The sequence below is a fragment of the Nerophis ophidion genome, linkage group LG25 (assembly GCF_033978795.1).
Source record: "Nerophis ophidion isolate RoL-2023_Sa linkage group LG25, RoL_Noph_v1.0, whole genome shotgun sequence".
NCBI classification, from domain to species: Eukaryota; Metazoa; Chordata; class Actinopteri; order Syngnathiformes; family Syngnathidae; genus Nerophis; species Nerophis ophidion.
This window is the reverse complement of record NC_084635.1, coordinates 21866783-21878198: the sequence shown is the minus strand read 5'-3', so window position 1 is coordinate 21878198 and position 11416 is coordinate 21866783. Positions and strand designations below refer to the sequence as shown.

General features: G+C 39.6%; 1 long non-coding RNA gene across 1 annotated transcript in view; it reads right to left on the bottom strand.

The window, feature by feature from the left end:
- Positions 1 to 11416, bottom strand: part of LOC133542959 (uncharacterized) — an 18523-nt gene extending 7107 nt beyond the window's left edge. The window contains exon 1 of the long non-coding RNA XR_009804267.1: positions 11257 to 11416. This is a non-coding gene — a long non-coding RNA (uncharacterized LOC133542959). The remainder of the gene's footprint in view (positions 1 to 11256) is intronic.

Here is an 11416-nt window from a genome sequence, read left to right as displayed (position 1 = left end):
GGGTTTTTTGGGGTCGGGGTGCTGGTGGGGCGGGGGTGGTCTCCCCGTCCGGCTGTGGGGAGTCTCTGGGTTTCCCCCGGGCGGGGCGTCCCCTCTTTCTGCCCGGGTGGGTGGTTGTCTCTCGCTGGCTTGGGGTCTGGCTGTCCGGTGCTTCTCTCGTGCCCTGTCCTCTGCCGGACGCGTGTGTCTACGGCCAGCTGCTGGCTCTTCAGGGCGGCGCTGTGGGCCGGGCTCTGGGGTTCCCGTCGCTGGGCGGCCTGGCTGCGTGGGGCCGGTGGTCCCTGGTTCCCCTGGCGCCACACCTGCTGTTTGGGTTGGGCTCTCTGGGCGGCTGGGGCCGTACTCTGGCTCCCACGCACACTCGGAGTCAAATATATTGTACATACAAACACACATATACTCACACACACACACACCGTTATTCATACATACGCTCCCACATACATACACAAATAGAGTACATACCTACATATTCCAAGTTTGTCCATCTACACGCACATTCACGGTACAAACATACACATACTGTACATATACATTCACTGTACAAACATACATATACACATACTGTACATATACATTCACTGTACAAACATACATATACACATACTGTACATATACATTCACGGTACAAACATACATATACACATACTGTACATATACATTCACTGTACAAACATACGTATACTGTACATATACATTTACTGTACAAACATTCATATACACATTCTGTTCATATACCAGTACATATACATACATATACTCATGCACATGATCACGTTTCATCAAATATATATCAACGTTGTTGCCCTAGGGCAGGGGTCGGGAACCTTTTTGGCTGAGAGAGCCAAGAATCCAAATATTTTAAAATGCATTTCCGTAAGAGCCATATAATATTTTTTTCAACACTAAACGCGTGCATTTTTAAGTAAGACCAACATTTCTAGAGTATAATAGCTCTCTTATTCTTTGTAATAACATTGTTATTCTGAAGCTAACTGTTGAGGGGGCGTGTCCTGCGGGCCTGCAGCGAAGCGGGGTGTGCCAGGACCGGCCTCGAAATCAGCGACAGGTGCGTGGACGGCCCACCTGGGCCTTGTTATCTAATCATCTGTCGCTCTGTTAAAAGCAGCAGCCACGAGGAGAGACGGGGTTGGAGCTGGAGCCAGTGTGCGAGCGAGAACGAAAGAGAAAAAAACGACTGCTGGAAACTATTGAAAAATGAAACAATATTGTAACCCTGAAACAGGCTCTCATGTTGGTGCTTGGTGATGTGAAGAACCCCTCAGGACAGCAAGCCCCACACTAACCAAATATAAATAAATAACTTTTTACCATTAACACAACTTCTTAAACAGGTGCGGTAGAAAACAGATTAAAAATACAGGAGAATGTTTTATATTTTCAACATTATTTTTAACACTGTGAGTACAAGTGGAATTATTAATTACTTATCGTGTCAAGCAATGTCAGCTCAGATTTACCTGAGAGCCAGATGCAGTCATCAAAAGAGCCACATCTGGCTCTAGAGCCATAGGTTTCCTACCCCTGCCCTAGGGGAAACTGGGTAACACATGGCATACTGACAAAGCTTATCTCATTGTTACTATAACAATCTACAAGATTAATATAGGTTGCTTCTCTCTCTTCCCCTCCATCTTTTGGTATTCTTTTTTTTTAATTTATTTTTTATTTTTTTATCTTTCTAGTTATCATTTTGTATACGTATTGTTGCATTTGAACAACTGTATTGTTGATAATAGAGGTAAACTATTAGTATTGTTCATAATCAATCGCGCTTTTTCTATTGGTATTTGTATTGCTCCAGTTGTAGTGTAAAAATGCTCATTGTCATTCCTATATTATTTATTTCACTAACTGTTTCTTTGCTATCACTTTTACGATCATATTTGTACATATCGTATGTGCTGGTGTTGTTTTATTGTTGTTGTTGTTTTTTTTGTTTTTGTTGTGTTTGCTGTTGTTGTTTTTGTCTCTCTGTCTAATCAGCCACAATTTCCGCCTGTGTCTTCCTTTTTTTCTCTTTCTATCCCCTCCTGCTCCGGCCCGCTGCACCAAATGATAATATAAATACATTTAATAAAGTCAAATTCAAATAAGGCAACAAGAGAAGTATCCTACACTTCTCTTTTGTAAAGTAAATCTGAACAGCCGATATGGACATCTACATCAAGCTGTACAGGACAAAAAAAAAAAAAAAAAAGTGTTAATGGATGAAATAACACTATTCTGCCGCTTGCTTCTAGTGCCATAGATGCTGCAATTACTGCTCTTACACAATGTGGTAATGCACATGCTACACTGTCTAACTTAGCTGAAAAATAAGCTATCGGTTGATGTTTATCCCCTAATATTTTCATCAACAATGATGTCATAAAAGGTCCTTTACAATCCACAGTCTGGATAAATGGTTTAGCATAATTTGGTAGTGCTTAATGTTGCACTTGACACCAATACTTGTTTTATCAAACAAAATGCCTCTTCTGCTTCTTTTGACCATGTAATTGGGGATTTCATTTTAATATCTTCCTCATACATTAATTTCTGCAATGGTGCTGTAATTTCGGCATATTTTGGTATCCAATTTCGACAATAATTTGTTAAACCCAAAAATGACATAATTTGCCTTTTTGTCATTGGTTTTGGTGCTTCTAAAATGGCAATCTTTCTGTTTGAACGATAGTTCTCCCTTCTGCGCTCAAATTATGGCCTAAATATTTCACTTCTGTTTTACATAATTGCACTTTGTTTTTGTTTACTTTGTGTCCCTCCATTGTCAAATGTCTAAGCAATTCTTTAGTATCTTTTTTGCAACTTTCTTCATCGGGTGATGCTAATAACACATCATCTACATATAACAAAATTTGACTTCCACCTGTAGGTTGAAGAGTGGACATGCTTGTATTCATGGCTTGCGAATAAATAGTAGGGCTTTCGCAATACCCTAGTGGTAATCTGGTATAAGTATATCTCTGCCCCTCATGCGTGAATGCAAACCAAAACTGACTTCCTTTATCAATTGGCACAGAAAAGAATGCATTGCTAATGTCCACTACGATGAAATATTTAGCATCAGGTCTTAATGAATTTAATAAAGTATAGGGATCTGGAAGGCATGGAGCTCTTTGAATGACAGCTTTGTTTACTGCTTGTAAATCTTGCACCATCCTCCATCCTGTGGAGGGGGGTGCCTTTGGGTGAGTCATCGCATTTCACAATCACTCCTGCTTGTATTAAATCCTGTATTACTGGTTGTATGCCTTCCACAGCATCTGCTTTCAATGGGTATTGTCTAATGTGTCATGATTCACTACTTGGATCATGTCATATTCTGTTTTTGTTCCGTCTTTTCACATCCTGTTTAGTATTTGTCTCCCTTAGTTCCTGGTGGCACTTCCTGTGTGTTTCCGTTGCCATAGTCACATATTAGTGTCACCTGCATCTTGTTTTTCACGCGCACCTGTTCTGTGATTATCTCCTTTATTTAAGCCTGCCCTTTTTGTTCATTAAGTCTCGCAGTCTAGTTTGTATTCGATGCAACAGGTGACGTCACTGACTCCCGCTTGTGGTGAAACACTTTTTGTACTTGTTAGCTTCCACGCTATTTCGTTGCTTGTCCCTAGCTCACATGCTAGCGCTTTTGGTTCTTTCTAGCTCCCATGCTAGTTTTGTTTGTAGTGCCTTGTGCAAGTGTTTTTGTTCTTAGTTTGTTCTTTAGTATAAATAAATCATTTCTTACCTTCACGCTGTGTCCAGTCCGCCTGCACAATTGAGAGAACGGACCTGCATCACCACAATTCCAGCTAAGCGTCACATAATGCATGGTCTTTATTCTGTTTTAGGTCTAAATATTGCTGGCAGAACTCCTTTTATTAATCCAACGTTGGTCCATGGGACCACAGCTCTGGAGGAATTTCTGTCAAAAATCCTTCCTTCTCTTGGGTTAGAAATATAGATCATATATCTTTATCTGTTCTCATGTAAATTTCCCCTTTCAATTGGACTGCCCAGTACAGTGCTTTCCGTGTCAATCCAGTTTGCTCACTTTTCCATGTGTTTACAGATGTCGCTACCCAGTCAGTGGCTTTCTCTCCTTTTTCTACAAATGTCCTTACATCTTTCCATTCCATATGTTCGTTTCGAAATAATGATATGTGTAACGGATACCACATTCTATTTATTTTTTGGTCCATGGGACCACAGCTCTGGAGGAATTTCTGTCAAAAATCCTTCCTTCTCTTGGGTTAGAAATATAGATCATATATCTTTATCTGTTCTCATGTAAATTTCCCCTTTCAATTGGACTGCCCAGTACAGTGCTTTCCGTGTCAATCCAGTTTGCTCACTTTTCCATGTGTTTACAGATGTCGCTACCCAGTCAGTGGCTTTCTCTCCTTTTTCTACAAATGTCCTTACATCTTTCCATTCCATATGTTCGTTTCGAAATAATGATATGTGTAACGGATACCACATTCTATTTATTTTTTGATTAACTTCCTCTGGTATTGTTATTGCTGCTGCTGTCACACTTTCAGTATCCGAGTACAGATATGTAACTGTGGCTCTGACTGGTGACACCATCATAAGAGTGTCGTAGTACGATTGGTCAGCCCTTGGGGACTTTTTGTACCAGGTAGTGACATGTAATTCATCCGACTTCATCTTTTCCTCAGGTTTTGTAAGGGAAATGTTCCTTTCATCTACAGTGGGGCAAAAAAACATTTAGTCAGCCACCGATTGTGCAAGTTCTCCCACTTAAAATGATGACAGAGGTCTGTAATTTTCATCATAGGTACACTTCAACTGTGAGAGACAGAATGTGAAAAAAATCCAGGAATTCACATTGTAGGAATTTTAAATAATTTATTTGTAAATTATGGTGGAAAATAAGTATTTGGTCACTTCAAACAAGGAAGATCTCTGGCTCTCACAGACCTGTAACTTCTTATTTAAGAATCTCTTCTGTCCTCCACTCGTTACCTGTAATAATGGAACCTGTTTGAACTCGTTATCTGTATAAAAGACACCTGTCCACAGCCTCAAACAGTCAGACTCCAAACTCCACTATGGCCGAGACCAAAGAGCTGTCTAAGGACACCAGGAAAAGAATTGTAGACCTGCACCAGACTGGGAAGAGTGAATCTACAATAGGCAAGAAGCTTGGTGTGAAAAAAATCAACTGTGGGAGCAATTATCAGAAAATGGAAGACATACAAGACCACTGATAATCTCCCTCGATCTGGGGCTCCACGCAAGACCTCATCCCGTGGGGTCAAAATGATCATGAGAACGGTGAGCACAAATCCCAGAACCACACGGGGGGACCTGGTGAATGACATGCAGAGAGCTGGGACCAAAATAACAAAGATTACCATCAGTAACATACTACGCCGACAGGGAATCAAATCCTGCAGTGCCAGACGTGTCCCCCCTGCTTAAGCCAGTGCATGTCCAGGCCCGTCTGAAGTTTTCCAGAGAGCACATGGGAGAATGTCATGTGGTCAGATGAAACCAAAATAGAACTTTTTTGTATAAACTCAACTCGTCGTGTTTGGAGGAAGAGGAATACCGAGTTGCATCCCAAGATCCCAAGAACACCATACCTAATGTGAAGCATGGGGGTGAAAACATCATGCTTTGGGGCTGTTTTTCTGCTAATGGGACAGGATGATTGATCCGTGTTAAGGAAATAATGAATGGGGCCATGTATTGTGAGATTTTGAGCCACAACCTCCTTCCATCAGTGAGAGCTTTGAATGGCTGACCAAATACTTATTTTCCACCATAATTTACAAATAAATTCTTTAAAATTCCTACAATGTGAATTCCCTGATTTTTGTTTCACATTCTGTCTCTCACAGTTGAAGTGTAACTGTGATGAAAATTACAGTCCTCTGTCATCATTTTAAGTGGGAGAACTTGCACAATCGGTGGCTGACTAAATTATTTTTTTGCCCCACTAGCAGATTTTCCGCGGCTTTCATTGGCTGTTTATCAGGCACCGCCAAGGCATAGTAATAAAATGTTTCTCCTGCACCTTGGAAAACCATTGCATTACTTTCTAATAATTCAAATTGTCTTTTTACCACTAGCTTTCCACTAGGATCTGTTATCAGTGCCAATTTCAATTTTGTCAAGCCATCTCTTCCCAATAAGTTAATTGGACAATTTGGGTATAGTAAAACTGGCAATTTGCATGCCTCTCCCTCAGGGTCTCTTATCCAAACTGGCTCAGATTCACTGACTAGACTTACTTGTCCATTTGCAGCTTTAAGTCCCACCATGTGTCTTGACAAATAAGAACCTTTAATTATTTACAAACTGTCTTGCATGCTCTGGAATCACACAAGAAAGTGATTTGCTTTCCGTTTACCTTTAGTTCGATCTGTGGGCCTTTTGTGTCTAATGCAAATATTTCCTGTATGTTTAAACTGACTTCTATTTCTTTTTGACAGTCAAGTTCCAACTCTGTCATGTGAGAATCTGGTTTAGTTCGAATTTGGCCTAGTCATGCTTGTTTTTGGTCTTTTTGGGCAGTCACGTGCAATGTGACCGTCTTCCCCACAACTCCAGCACCCTGTTTGGTTGCGATATGCAAATCGTCATCCCCGGCCTTTAAAGCCTTCTCTATTGAACTGTTCTCGTCCTCTCTGACCTCCCCCACCTCTGCCTGTGTTTTGATAAAACGTGTCACTGTCCTGATCTAACAGGAAAGTGTCTTTTGTTGCTTTCACATGTTTTTTTTCTCTTTCACTAATTTTTCTGCATGAAGTGCATGGTTTATATATTCTTCTAATGTGCCTGTTGCCATTGCTATGTAATGTTTGGTTACCCATGCTTGTATAGCTGGTTTAGACCCAGCGTGAAGAGCGTTTTTTAATTGTTGCTGATAAGCACCTTGTGGTGCATTATCTTCCACCAATGCACTGTGGGTTTTAAACACTTTTGTCATGCGCACTCGATATTCATCAAAAGTTTCATCATTTTTTGCTTTGTTCTTCCTATTTCTGTATAATTTGCTCTCATTCTGTATCTGTTGCGTGCTCGGTTAATCAACCCTTCTACTTGATTGTGTAATTCTAAGCTGTCATAGGGTAAGGGTTGATCACGAACATTGTTGGGTATCTAGTCCCCTCTGATTAAACGCCAATCTGGTCCCAGAGCAGTCATCCAAATTTGTTGGACTTCAGTCCCTATCAGGTTGTAAGATCTCCTCAGACCCTCCATCCCTGAGCAGAACTGTTCAATGTCCTTCACTATGTAGATGATTTAATAAAGCTAATGTTATTTTTCTCCTAATTCAAATGTTATACGTATTACTTTATGTAATTTTTTAAGTAACATTTTGAACTCACTTAACTGTCGATACGCCACTTACTCTATACTTTTATATTCAGAATTTACATTCTTCCAATTGTTTATATTTCTTATTTGCAATTAGTATTCAACAATATTCAAAGAAAACAGTTATCTATCGCTAACTGATAGTTGTTTTGATTGCCATGTCTCCTTATTTATTCTATGTTATATTATTATCTTATCTTAGCTCAACACACAGAGGGTGGTAGAGGGTGATGTCGCAGGCTGGCTGCCTGGCAACTACAGGCTTAAAAGGTGACGTGGTGATTGGCAACAGGTGCATGAGTCCAAGTGACTCAGGTGCATGACATGGGGACAGGGGAAAACTAATGGGTTGGCATGGAAACAAAACAATGGAGTGAAAAAACAGGAACTAATGGAGTGTTGAAGTAATCTAACACAACTAAACAAAACATGATCACAAAGACATGACAATCTTGTTTTGTGAATTAGAAGTTCTAAAATATATATTTTTTTTCATTTTCTGTTCATAAATGAAATTGTATTTTATTTTATTATTTAAAATTGAATATGATTGAATAGTGATTGTTTCCCCCTAATGTACAATATGATATTAAAGTGATATAATCATAATTAGTATTGAAATTGGGCTTCACGGTGGAAGAGGGGTTAGTGCGTCTGCCTCACAATACGAAGGCCCTGCAGTCCTGGGTTCAATCCCAGGCTCGGGATCTTTCTGTGTGGAGTTTGCATGTCCTCCCCGTGAATGCGTGGGTTCCCTCCGGGTACTCCGGCTTCCTCCCACTTCCAAAGACATGCACCTGGGGATAGGTTGATTGGCAACACTAAATGGTCCCTAGTGTGTGAATGTGAGTGTGAATGTTGTCTGTCTATCTGTGTTGGCCCTGTGATGAGGTGGCGACTTGTCCAGGGTGTACCTTGCCTTCTGCCAGATTGTAGCTGAGATAGGCGCCAGCGCCCCCCGCGACCTCAAAAGGGAATAAGCGGTAGGAAATGGATGGATGGATGGATGTTATACTGCACATCAAAGTTAAACCTACTTTAAACTTACATGTGATATATTCATTTTCACACCTCCCCCACACACACAGTTGTGTGTGAGTGCGTGAGTGCACTCCTAAGGGCAATGGTCAGCAACACTTGAAGACCGTTTTTTTTTTTTCTTTCCTCAGCTAATAAACATGTATCCCACTTTATCATCCTGTACATATCAACTCTTATTATAGTTATTAATCTAGGTTTTTATTTGTTTCATGATTTTAAAAATATACATATATATTTGCATATATAACAGGGCTGTTTATATACCCAAACATACATGCATATCGTCAGTCTACATTTTCTTCATACCTTATGTCAATACACATTATCTCTGTCGTACGCACTAGTTTATTCCATTTTGCATTAAATCTTCTTGATTTCTTCTCATTTCTTCATCTATTTTTACTTTTATCTCACTTTAGCACTTTGAGATTTTTTCCTATTTTAATTTTATTTCAACCTCTAGGGTTTTTACACAATTTGTACCTGGAAAGATACACACTTAAACACACATTAACAAACAAACAAACAGACAAATTTGCAGCGATGACAACATGACTAATTGGTGTCTTCTTTTAACAGTGATACGGGGGCGGTATAGCTCGGTTGGTAGAGCAGCCGTCCCAGCAACTTGAGGGTTGCAGGTTCGATCCCCGCTTCCGCCATCCTAGTCACTGCCGTTGTGTCCTTGGGCAAGACACTTTATCCACCTGCTCCCAGTGCCACCCACACTGGTTTAAATGTAAAAAATAGATATTGGGTTTCACTATGTAAAACGCTTTGAGTCACTAGAGAAAAAGTGCTATATAAATATAATTAACTGAGTTACTTTGCTTGTTTTTTTTGTTTTTTTTCAGGACAGTCTCTTGCAAAATGTCCTTTTCTGCCACAACGCCGACACGCAGTAGGGTGTAACTGCTGTCGTTGTTGTTGCTGTCTTTTTTAACCATCTTATATCTACTTTTGACCTTCTTTTTGCCTTCTGTTACCTCCTTGTTACCTTCTTTTTACCTTTTTATAACCATTTAATATTTACTTTTTCCTCTGTCTCTCTCTTCTGCCTATTGCAGTGTCCCGTCTCATCATCTTCCTTCCTGCAATAAAACACATTCACGCCCCCCTTACTCTCTCCCTCTCTCTCCCTTCTCTCTGGCCCTGGCCACTTTTAGCCAAAATTCTACATCCTCATCGCCTTCTTCCTTCATCTTTTTAAGATTGCCTTTCGTTTTTGCTTTTATGGCGCCTCTTAGTTCTACTAATTTGGTTGTTTTTAATTGTCCCTCAAATTTGTAATCGTCTATCCATTTATTTAAACATTTGATTCTATCAGGATCCTGTTTTTCGATTACTTTCCAATCTTTACATTTTAGCTCATCTTGAGGTTTATTTTTACTGTGTCCTTTTCCCATTTTAATCAATTTGGAGTAATCCGTCATCCCCTACAGCAGTGGTTCTCAACATTTTTTCAGTGATGTACCACCTGTAAACTTTCTTTTAATTCAAGTACCCCCTAATCAGAGAAAAGCATTTTGGTTGAAAAAAAGGGATAAAGAAGAAAAATACAGCACTATGTCATCAGTTTATGATTTATTAAATTGTATAACAGTGCAAAATATTGCTCATTTGTAGTGGTATTTCTTGAACTATTTGGAAAAAAATATAAAAAATAACTAAAAACTTGTTGAAAAATAAAAAAAGTCATTAAAGTATAAATAAAGATTTCTACACATTGAAGTAATCATCAACTTAAAGTGCCCTCTTTGGGGATTGTAATAGAGATCCATCTGGATTCATGAACTTAATTCTAAACATTTCTTCACAAAAAAATGCATCTTTAACATCAATATTTATGGAACATATCCACAAAAAATCTAGCTGTCAACACTGAATATTGCATTGTTGCATTTCTTTTCACATGTTATGAATTTACATTCATATTTTGTTGATTATTCAATAAATATATTTAAAAAGGATTTTTGAATTGTTGCTATTTTTAGAACATTTAAAAAAAAATCTCACGTACCCCTTGGCATACCTTCAAGTACCCCCAGGGGTACGCGTACCCCCATTTGAGAACCACTGCCCTAGAGGGCCACACTTATAAGGATTACTGTTGTCACGTTGTAAGATAGTGGTTAAAATATATTATCGTGGTACACGTTGCTTCTAAAGGAGATTATTCCCCAGTAGAGGTGTCTTACCTAAAGTAACCACAAATAACCCACTATTTACTTCTTACAACTTTTAATATGGAGTGAAAAACCAAGTGGTAATCACTACCAATCACTCTCACGTTCACGCCATTCACACGCAGAAATGTCAGTTTTCGCAGTTTCTGTCGACCTGCAGACTGCAGTTTTGCGGACATTTCAGTTTCTTGACACAACAAGGTGCCTTTAAATCTACAAGTACCTTCTGTAGACCAAATTCCAGTACCTTCGAAATTCTCTACATGGACTCCGCTGTCCCTCTATTTTACCTAGGTTTTACAAGTTTAACAGCCTCTCAGTCACACAGTCTTTTTCAGCAAGAAAAAGATGATCCCACCCACTGGCTGTCTTAACCTCTTCTGCGGAATACCGTCAACCGTTAGATTCCAACTGACGAGCTGACAACCAGCCTTTGAAAAGGGTTACTTAGGAATCCTCCTAGAGAGGTCCTGCCGTGGCCACGGTCTTTTTGGATCTCCGCTGACGCCCGCTGGAATCCTCAGGTATATTGGTATCCGGCTCGAAGGACCAAGTTAATGTCAGAGTCAAATACCATGAGACACTCTCCTGAAGGAATCAATAAAGTACTATCTATCTATCTATCTATCTATTATAAAGACACAGAAAGAGAGAATAGAAGACATACCAGTGATTGCTTTTCTCATACGAGGAGAGTAACTGGAGATAGTTACAGGCTCCTAATTTACTCTGAAAACTTTCTGCACACTCCTCGCCTTTTAATTCATTTGTGAAAGCCCTACAATACAAACACACACACAGGTGCACTAGAGGAGGAGGGGGTATTT